Source organism: Lygodium microphyllum, chromosome 5 (assembly GCF_053477565.2).
Source record: "Lygodium microphyllum isolate KBCC chromosome 5, Lygodium_microphyllum_v1.1.10, whole genome shotgun sequence".
Lineage (NCBI taxonomy): Eukaryota > Viridiplantae > Streptophyta > Polypodiopsida > Schizaeales > Lygodiaceae > Lygodium > Lygodium microphyllum.
In genome coordinates, this window is record NC_141139.1 from 123,943,683 (window position 1) to 123,954,988 (window position 11,306).

Here is an 11,306-nt window from a genome sequence, read left to right on the forward strand (position 1 = left end):
TGAAGTATGGTTGTTGGTCGGTCTATGGGCTACTCGGAATAATGATTAAAAAACCCGCAACACGCAAGACATGCGGTATGCTTCAATTTTACAAAAAACATTGATTGTTTTTGTTGTTTCATGGTCCAAATGTTGTTTATATGCAATGAAATTTTGTTTCAACCTTGTTTACATCATGATTGAGGGCTGGAATTACAGAAACACAGAACCCATAATGATTTAGAGTCGTTATTAATGCTTTAAAACCCTTAAAATATCGTTTTTAGTGGAAATTAGTGGTTTTTTTCTATTTTGAGTTGGAAAAAAGGGATGAAAGTGGGATAAAACCAGAGAAAATGTTAAATCTCAGTCAAATCAATGAGTCAATACAAATAAATTAAAAAAAATCTATTTTCTATAAATAATTAATAGAGAAAATAGTAAAAAATAAAAAAATGGGTTTTTCGCGCTAAAAAATTATAGGAAAATAATATTCATGTGTGTGAATGTGTGGCAAGGTTAAAGCATGAGGTCATGCCTCAGTTTGGCCTTGTCCTTTATGTTATAGTCCGTTTTTATCGCTTTTTACACACAAAAATGATACAAAACAACCATTTACACCTATGCACCACAGCAACACCTAAACGGTGAAGGGGGGGGATGAAGGTTGTGTGATGAGTTAATTGTTAAAAAGATATAAATTTTGATTTTCCCCTTTGTGCATAGCATTCAGAGATCGTTTCATAATTAAAGAGAGGTGACTAGTAGCATGGAAGTTCCGGTGCTAGTCCCTAAAGCAGTGCAACACGTAACACTTAGTTAAGATTCATGAAAGGGTTGCTTTTCGCACCTCAAATGGCTGATTTTAATCATAAAATGGTTGTGCAAAACCGTCATACACCTTGCATCAAGCATGCCATGTGGTATCTCCTAGAATGCATTGCAATTGATTGATAAACTTTGACCAACGCTGAGAGGACAGGAAACCTAAGCTGTAGGTTTAGATGGGTGTTTCCATTGGGAAAGTCTTGTGAGGTAAATTAAAATCTCCTGGAATGTTGAATTATGAAAGAGTGGAGTGTGTATGAATATTTTATGTGTTAGCGACGCATCTTGGGGATAATCCCTGAGGTGTAGGAGAGTCGCAGTGGAGCTGTGGCAATCAGTCGAGAGGTGCTTCCCTATGTGTGTATTATGAGGCATTATGCCTATATGTTATGGGATCTCCCTCTGAGGAGAAGGGAAGGTGAACGTTGGACTACATATTGGATACAAACACAAAATTATCATAAGAATTTAGTGCAAAGTGAGTCTTAGATGCTCCTGGCCCGCGAGGCCGTGTGGGGGGGTTGTCTGTGGTATGCATGAGGTCCGGCTAGTGCCATAGCCAATGCCGGCCCATTTTAAGTCCCATTAGGTATAAAAAGACGGAGAATGAAAAGAGTAAGAGAGTAAGAATGCACGTGTAAGATCCTAGTAAGAGGGATAGAGTGACAATTATGAAGCCTTCTCTTTTTAATGTTTCTTTGTGCGTGTCTTTTATTTGAGTGTGTGTGTGTGTGGTGTAAGAGAGAGTACCGTGTATATAGGAATGCCAATTAACATTATAATAGACCAAAAGGAGTTGTATGTGTTTTTTAATTTGTCCTTGTAAAGAAGTAATACAGAGATTGTTATAGTAATGTGTGCATACGTGCACGTGTGTGTGTGTGAATCTAGCAATATACATGCATATACATAGGCCCTTGCTTATTAAAATGTGGAACAATGTGACTGCTCACAAATCCTCTATTTCTATATATTCTATTAAGTAGCTAAAAAGAAAAAACATGACCATCATTGCCATTTTTTTGTATGCTATATGGCCATTCAGATGAACCCCACATTGGGAGACATCCCTAGTTGGCAACATTAAAGAATGTGGGACTTTCTAGGTTGAAGATAAGTTGTCTACAATAGTCATGATTTTTTAAACATTTCAAGGTCTTTATAATACATTATCACTACCTTGCCTTCCTTTTATGTTTGCTAAGGGTACTCTCATACCTAGCTTTCGCTAAGACTTTGTGAAAGCCTTGAAAGTAACTATGGAGTCACATCTAGGTTTAGCAAAGGGAGTTGACCCCACTCTCGTTGTTAACCCTCATTACACCTTAGGTTACTAGGGTGAGTTTGGAGAGCTTCAACCCACACTTGCTTTGCTAGCACTTGTGAAAAACCGGGTGTTAGTATTGTACTAGTAGGATGAAGGGGATTTTGGCTCTCCCATTGGATGGCGGACAAACCTTTCCTTAGTGAAGCCAATCAAATGTGATGGCCATCCTCATTAATACATGTCTTCCATTTCCTTCCCCCCTCAAACATGTGTCCAACCTTAGCATGAGCGAAGAAGATTTTGGACCTTTTTGCCTTGCTCTCCTTGAGACAACCATGCTCTAAAGGGAACATGGGGCGGGAAAAAGCTAGCTTCTTAGTTAGATCAATGGTTGGTGGGATGACCTTGATTATATATCAATGTGAGTGCCTATATTTAATTAATGTTTATTGGGAATTGTGTGGGATAAACAAGTCACATATATTCTTGCAAATGGAGCAATGTCCATGTCACTTGTGGTTGTTGAGAACCTTGGTTTTACTCAATATTCATAATGTCATTGGAGGGCCATGAGAGGAGTCTCCATTCTCCAATGGGAATAAAATTAGTGAAAAGTACTAAAATATGCATCTTAATTTCATTTTTGATTGACATTTGGCACATAAGAAAAATTGAGCTGATTCAAGAATCTAGCACAGCAGTACCATACCAAAAGATTCCGGTATCTTAATTTAGTATTAGAATATATAGAGTTGAATTTAATCGGAAATGGGAATCTAAAATCCATTGTCGAGGCACCACAAAACCTTCACAATCATGTAAAAAGAAACGACCGGTTTTCAGTTTGTTTTAGGGCAGCCCAAAGAAAAAGTGTAACTGCTGGCCAATGGACGTGTGACATGTGGAGACCTAGCATTGGTTCCTTCTCGAGAGACGGGTGCAGGTTTCCGTAAAGCAGGCGGGCCTAGTTGGACACGTGGCGAAAGATCCGGGCTGATCCCAGATGCGCCTTTCTGGATCCAACGGCTGGCGACGGGGCCCCTGCCCTAAGACAGCAGGCCGGTATCTTCTGGGATGACGTCAGCGGGTCCGCTTGAGGAAATACGTGCGGCACTCAAAATAATTTAACTGATAATGATAATGATAATAATTCGCGGTCAACTTTCGACCTTGGCAGTTGTCCTTTTAAAAAAAATTAATTTAAAAAAAGGATTAATTGTCAACTTCCAAGTTCCCAGCCTAGATTTTCCTTTTTTTTGGGGTGCTTTCTTCTTTCTTCATTTTATTTTCTTCACAATCAAACATTCACTCAAATTCACATAGTTTTGTTTACTATGACATAGGTATTAGGTATTAGACCCTTAATTTATGTTTAGAATGACATAGGCAATAGGTATTAAGCCCTTAATTTTCAAGGAGGTAAAGTCTTGGCTACTATAAACCTATCTCCCCTAGACTGGAGTTTGCTACCAAGCTCGCAACCCCATCACGAATTTGTAGGTTTCCATGCTTCGGCGTTTGACACTAGATTGCGAACTGTGAACCCTTTCTTGCCATCAAGAAAAGCATTGTTAAAAAAAGGTTTGCTTCCAACTTCACACGTGCAAGGCTTTCATCGGCCAACGCAACATTTCAAGCTCTCAAAACCATGAATTATTCCTTTAAAATTTGCTCACACTTGTGGACTAGTCTTTACGGGCTTCCCACCAGTGCCCACAATGGTTATGAATCGTGACCGTGGTGGAGACAAGTTCTATGATGTTAGGTTATCAATTTTCAAAGTTAAATTTTAGGTGCCTGAGAGCGCTTCTTGTACACTTGTTTCAAATAGCTCTTCATTTGTGACTTTCAAAACTTTTGCAAATAAGCAAAAGTTTGGATTGTTTGATGTTCATTTGATGGATTGACAACCTCAACCCAATCAACTATCTAGCATGCCTGGGAAAGACACTACAAGGATCATTTATGTATAGGCATAGTTTGTACTAGGCTTGTGGGAAACCCCTCTTAGCGAGGTTTCCCACTGTGAGTTTCATGACGAAAAACCCATTCTTTTTCACTTTCCCATGGAGCATTTCCACATTTTTAGGAAGTCCATGCATCCCTAGAAACATTTGCTCAAATGCAAATGCTTGATAAATTTTCTAATGCTCTCATCTTGGTCACCACCAAGAATAGGTGGAGAAGCTTTTTCTAGAAAGATTTTTCTAATCGTTGCTCATAAAATAAAAAAATACATTCTCTCCATTGGAACCCTCATAATGTGGGAAGGAGATAGAAAATTTGCAAGCATTGTTTTGTAACAGCAACATGTTAGTTCTAGAACACTCCAAGTGAAGACGCTCTTAGTTATAACTCTCAATAAGTGGTACAAAATTCTATAAAAACCCTACTGGCCTAATTCGATTACCCTTGAAATTAAGGGCTAAGAAATAGGTTTTTCTCAAGCATTAGTAATATGATATAAAACTATAAGCAAAAAGCATATAAGAGAATCAAATAAAAAATCCTAGCTACCTTTTATATGTCATAGTCTTCAATAATGCAATGTCTAATATTAATAAAGATTTTTTATTTTGGCTTTGGTTGCAAGCCCCATACCAAGCCACATTTTGAGCCCCTTTCATTGTCACCTCCTAATGTTTGGGGAACAAGAGGAGGCTTTTTAGGATTTTCATTGAGGAAGGTTCTTATGCACTTCAACTACCAAGTTTACACGCACGCATTCGCACACACACACATACGCAATCCCTTTTCAATCATTCAACTTAGAGCACATCTAACAAAGAATCATGACTTGCACAATGATAATTGTTTAGAGGGATATTCATAGTTCCCTTAGTAGCAAGACATATGAAGGTGTTGTTCTTTACAATTTCCATGATTAGAACTCATTTGAAGTATCTTATACGAAACATCTCTCGTAAGCATTTGATACTATCTTGGTAAATTAAAAATGGATAGGTGAACTCAAAGCATTGCTGGTAATGGAAATTTTACTAGTCAATTCGGCAAACACCCAACAAGCAAGTTGATAGCACAAATAAGGGTTCCACGTTGAAGTGAAGGTTTCCATTGGATAGGCATGTAAAATAATGTCTAAAACATTGAATCATGGTACTTTTAGAAAAGGATAGCCACATTCACTAATCCATGCATCAAGCCAAGACCACAACTAGAGTTATCTTATGCCCATGGTTCAAACACTAATTTCACAAATATGTATACACAAAACACAGTTTCCAAAGATTTGACAAAGATAGGTTGCACAATTGCCAATGTCCTTCCTTCATATGGGAATCACATTGCCCAATGTTATTGCTTAATAAGGGGATAACATTGCCCAATGTGTTTGCTTGGTGTGAAGATCACATTGCTCGATATGCTTGTTTTGCCCTAAACTTTCCAAGGCTAGCTCCGATAGAATCTAGCATCTACTATTTTCAATGCCCTCAACATAACTACTAGGTTCTCATGTCGAAGCATTCCAATTTACAAAAGATTAACCAATCGTGCCTTATTTGTGTCAAAGCAAGTTGGCTTTGGACACATAGGTAAACCCTTGTGAAGATTCATGATTCAACGTCCAAGACAAATGACAAGCATGTTATCTCTTAAAATATACTACATCAATCAAATATTAATAACATTGTGTTTTTGTCACATGTTACTATCTCTCAATTTGAGTTTTCATGTTCTTCATTGTCCTTTGATAAAAGTTGAAGAGACAAAGTAGAAAGGGTGTTGCTAAAACAAGCATTGGAAAAACACTTTCTACTATTTGTTTGCTCACTTTTCAATCCTTTCTAAATATAGATGATTATTTGAGTGATCACAATGGATTCCTTAGAGAAAGGTTTCCTATGGTAAAGAGAAATGGCTTTTTTCTTGGTGAGTCATCATGCTAAGTTGTCTTTGCATTGTATAATTGAAAATGAGGCTCTTTTGGAAACACGTGGGATTCACTAGTAATAACAAGGAGACGTCACCTGCGTGCAAGAAATATATGAAAATACCCCTTATCTACCCCCTATTTATGGGACCTTACCTTATCAAATGTACATTCCTTCCTTTAAATAACCCCCCTCCCTTACACTCACGTGGTACCATACGATAAACCCTAGTGGACCCCCCCGGGTTTGGAAAGCATTATGCAATGCATGCAATCTTTAAGGATCACACACTTTAATGGTGTGATATTCCTTACTATTCACTTTCCGCAACTTCCTAAAGGAATGAAACCCATGACCTCAACAATGCTCTTAGGTTGCCAAGCATGTTGTTGCTTATTATGGATTGTGAGATGTTGAGGTGATATGACCATGATGTATATTCTAAGAAATAGGCTTTGAGTCTAGCTAGCTAGGAGACTAAGTAGCAATCTACAATTGTCAATTGCAACACCTTAAGATTAGTTGGAAAACTTTCCAAATATTCATGTCCTAACAATGCCACAAGTAGGCACAAGTAGTTAACTTATAATACATACTTGTTTAGGGGTATTCATGCATGTATTTAAATACACAAATAAACATTGTGGCAGTGACCTCTCATAATACTCCTTGCTAAGGGTGATTACAACATTGTGATATGTGATTCATAGAAGTGTTTCACAACATATATCACCTATCATTGGCCCTAATTTTTGGGTGATTTTAAGGCTTGCATTAATGATAGAAGTAGATATGGAGTCATATTTTTATGCTAGCTCTTTTACTGCAATGAATTGACCCTTAATTGGCATGCATATATGCTCAAGAGGTATAGCTCTACGATGCACAATGATGGTTAGTATTGCTTGCTCTTGGAACAATAACGATGATATGGGGAAGGCTTTGGTAGTGTCCTTAGGTATCTTGACATGAAATACATATCTAAGATTGCAATTTCTATAGTTAAAGTCAGTGACATCTCCTACACTCTCCATATGCATGACTTACTCTTGGATAGCTTAGTGTTACTGCAAGTGTTGTTCTTTGTTTGGTCTCTTTTGTAATGACTTTGATTCATCTATGATGGAGTTCATAGTTGGTGAAGATTCTCTAGTCCTATAATAGTGGAGTGACACTCCTTACATCTTTTCAAGTCAAACAGGGATAATAATAGAGTGGCGGTAGGTAATTTATATGATGTGGGTGTGGAATATTATGAATTCATAAAGGTGTCACTTTCTATTGTTTCTCAAAACTTGGAATTAGTTTGAGTTTAGGTGCAAAATCATAGAGTGGATTCCTCGTGTCTTTTATCTATGAGAGCATGCTTGCTTGAGCTTGCGAGAGAGAGAGAGAGAGAGAGAGAGAGAGAGAGAGAGAGAGAGAGAGAGAGAGAGAGAGAGAGAGAGAGAGAGAGAGAGAGAGAGAGAGAGAGAGAGAGAGAGAGAGAGAGAGAGGGAGGGAGGGAGGGAGGGAGGGAGGGAGGGAGGGAGGGAGGGAGGGAGGGAGGGAGAGAGAGAGAGAGAATGGATGAAGAGCATCCTAAGTGAGAGGTAGGACACTATCAGAGTGTGGAAAAGCTCTTAAGGGAATAAGAGCTCAATCGATGTTGTGATCATTATGAGTCTTGGTTTTGCCTCAAGAATATGCAATTGAATCCATATGATATAAAACATACCAATAGCAGAAGCACAAGGTTGGAGAGGTAGACCACCTCCAAAATTCTCTCTCTCTCTCTCTCTCTCTCTCTCTCTCTCTCTCTCTCTCTCTCTCTCTCTCTCTCTCTCTCTCTCTCTCTCTCTCTCTCTCTCTCTCTCTCTAACAATGTGATACATGATTGAATGTGGAAGAGGGGTACGCATATATGTAGTGTGAGAGATCAAGATCCGTTCATTAAATATGAGATTAAGGACACCCATAATGTGACACTATGGAACTACACATACACACCCAAATAAAGCCCAAATATAAGCAAATAGAAGGTCTCATATACTCACAATATGCATAATGCTAATAGCCTCCCTTTTATAATGAGTGGTTACTACAATGAAATATACAATGATTTGCTCTTTGGAATTGCCACCAAAGTAGATCCTTTTTGAATGTCCATTATGTCCCACACTAGAATAGGCACAAGAAACCCTACATGGATCATACTTCATACCCAATCAAAGGGGCAATAACATAATCTCTTTGTCTATCATACTATCCTTGTAATAGACCTATAGCACCTTAACATGAAGTATGGATGCCCTTTCTTTAGTGATCCTTCTCCCCAAGTAAGCTTAACCTCAAGTGAGAAACTAGATGCTTACCAAATGCATTTCTCCCTCCATTGTAGTCCTAGCGGTGGGAAAAGCAGACTCAATGCTCCTCAATCCTTGTGTAGCCTCCAATGGCTTCTTGCTACTAGTTCCAATTGCTCCAATAACTCCAAGATATGATATTCTGCAAGAAAAAAGAGAGAATAAGGGAAGAAGAACAAAAGGAGAGAAGTCACCCTCACAATCACTCACTCAAGTTCATTCCTCATACATTCTCACTCTCTCACAAGCTCTGGTGGATGGAGGATTGTGGCCTTGTCTTGCTTCTTGTTTGGATGGTTATTCAAGAAGAGCACAAGTGTGGACGAGTAGTTGATTGTGAGGTAGCCTCTTGAATCAAAGAGGTTGTTGAATATGTTTCCATTGTTGTGAATGTTTGTACACTTGACTTGGTATTTCCTTGCTTGTAAATGTTGACTTGAACTCTTTAATAAGAAGTTCTTACAAGATGATTAGTGGTGAAGAACTTGTAGGTGAGTTTGGAGAAGTGACATAAGCATCATTGGCTTGAGCCATGTTTACATGGGGAACTAGGAAATTACACATGCTTGTAAGAACAAGTGTTTGCTTTAGAGATATTGGAGGAATAGATTATAGCCATGCAAGTGTTTGCTGATAAAGATCAAGGGACTGTGTGATAGTATGCCTACTCCTAAGCACACTCCATGTCTTATAGTAATAACTTGGCATTAAAAAATCCTTTGTCTAATCCTCCCATTGTCATTGTTTGTTATCATGTTAATCTACAACACTAGATTAAAGTTTTAGTGTAGCACAAAGTTACACAATTTATTGTATTAAAAGGAATCAAAAAAGTCTAAAGGCTCATGATTCCTACCTATACAGCATTTTAGGTGGCCATTTATTGATGGAAACAAACACAACAAAGGATTTTTAGGATCATGTATGGCTAGGAAGGATTTGTAAATGAGAGAAGTCAGATGCCTAATTTTCCAAAGTAGCTTTTGATATTGGTAGGATTTTGCAATTGTATCCATGTTGCTTTGCAAGTCAATGTTATTTTGATTGTTTTGAGTTGCATGACCATATTTTGAGGTTAACTTTTCAAGTTATGCCAAGCTAGAATTAGTAGAATTTTCACTACTATGTCAAAGTGAATCACAAAAAAAATCAGAGACTTTTCCTTCAATGAAATGTCAAGGTGAAATATAATTTTAAGCCTTTGAGGTCCCATACATCACAACCCCACTATGCTTTAGAAAGAATTTGCTAGTTTTACGATGCAAAACTCTTAATTTTGTGTGTGGATTGTTGTTTGGGTCAATCGGTCTCATTTTTGCACATTTGGTAGACATTGCCATCTAGATGATGTCACATCAAAATCAACATAATAACTATCAAATCGATATATGATGTCATATCTCTAGTTTGGCAAACATTGCAAACTAGAAGATATGATGCCACATCAAAATCAACATTATAACTATCAAACCCCCTTCTGGGAAGATAGAAAAAGGAAACAAAAGAAGAAGAAAGAAACTAAAAGGAGAAAGATACTTGTCTTTGTGAACCACACATGGCCATGTGTCCAATACTTGCTATGTCATGTAAGTGGACTATGCATTGATTAAGACAATTGCTACACATACGTTAGATTTGCTTGCATTGGTTTTGGGGGGGGGGGGGGGGGGGGGGCGGGGCGGTGCATCATACTTGACTTGTACTTTGTAAAGGCTAAGCAAACTTTTGTAAAAAAGGTACCCCTCATAAGAGGGGTACTCTATCAACTCAACCAAGTTAACTTCGCATCAACATTTCACTCTCGACGGGAAATGCTCTTTCTCCTTGTCCTTTGGTTCTCTATCATTGACCTCATGTTGACCTAGATGGGGTCCGTTGACTATTCACATGTGCATGTATGCAATTTGCACTAGTTGCTATAGTGTTGCATGCAAGTATATGGACTTACATGTGTCTCATCTCTAACACCCTAGTTAGGACTCATGCAGGTCAATTAACATAGGCATGCAAGTTGATTGGTCAAGCATGTATGTTCCATGCACAAATCCATAGTTCATTGCAACAACAATATATTAGAGTGAGGAAAGGCCAGATATCAAAGCTTAATAAATAGATTGCTACTACATATGCAAGGTTGCATCAAGTAAAAGGAGTATCCTTGGGGAACTTTGATGATTGTTCCTAGTCTTACCTTGATGGTTCATTGAATCTTGACAAAACCCATTGATGTGTCCTTTAGGATATCCTACAATGTGAATTGGCCCATGGATGTCACAATGCCACTACTCTAAAATATGCATGTGCTAAGACTTTCAACACATGCAAGTGCAAAATACTTGCTAGAGACATGCAAGTTCACAAGTGCAACGTGTGGCCAAATATGTGTACTTCAACTTCATGATTCTTAGTGCTTGCTGCTAATAGATAAAGTATCCCTTTTGAGGGTCTTGGTGAGTAGATTGGATTCTATATGTGTGTGTAGCGAATGCCAGAGAAGGTCCCCAAGAACAAAGAACTCTACAAACCTTCATAAAAGCAAAAGGAAATTTGCACGACATGAGACCAAAAAGACAAATTGGGTGCAATCTCCTCCCATGCCTTGTGTGAGCGCTTCATAAGGCATGTATTTATAGATTTATTTATCTTTTAGCTAAAAAATAGCCCACTTTACAAATACCATACTTTTGCTTTTGTGTTTGATTTTGCCAAATATAAAGTAAGGCATTTATGCGTCCAAAAGTTGATGGGCAAATACAAATATCAAATAATGAAATATTTAACTAAGTGTCTATGTGCATACAAGATAATAAATGTTTTGTCAAGCACTTTAATAAATAAGTGTGCTTAAATAAATATTGGAGCCACGTCTTTAGTGATAAGATGCTCGCCAATCAAAAATGGTAATTCTTCTAGGCATTTGGATTCACGTCATCACCTGGTGCTACCCAACGCTGCCACCGCCTGCTCTACACATCAATTGAAGTATTCACAATT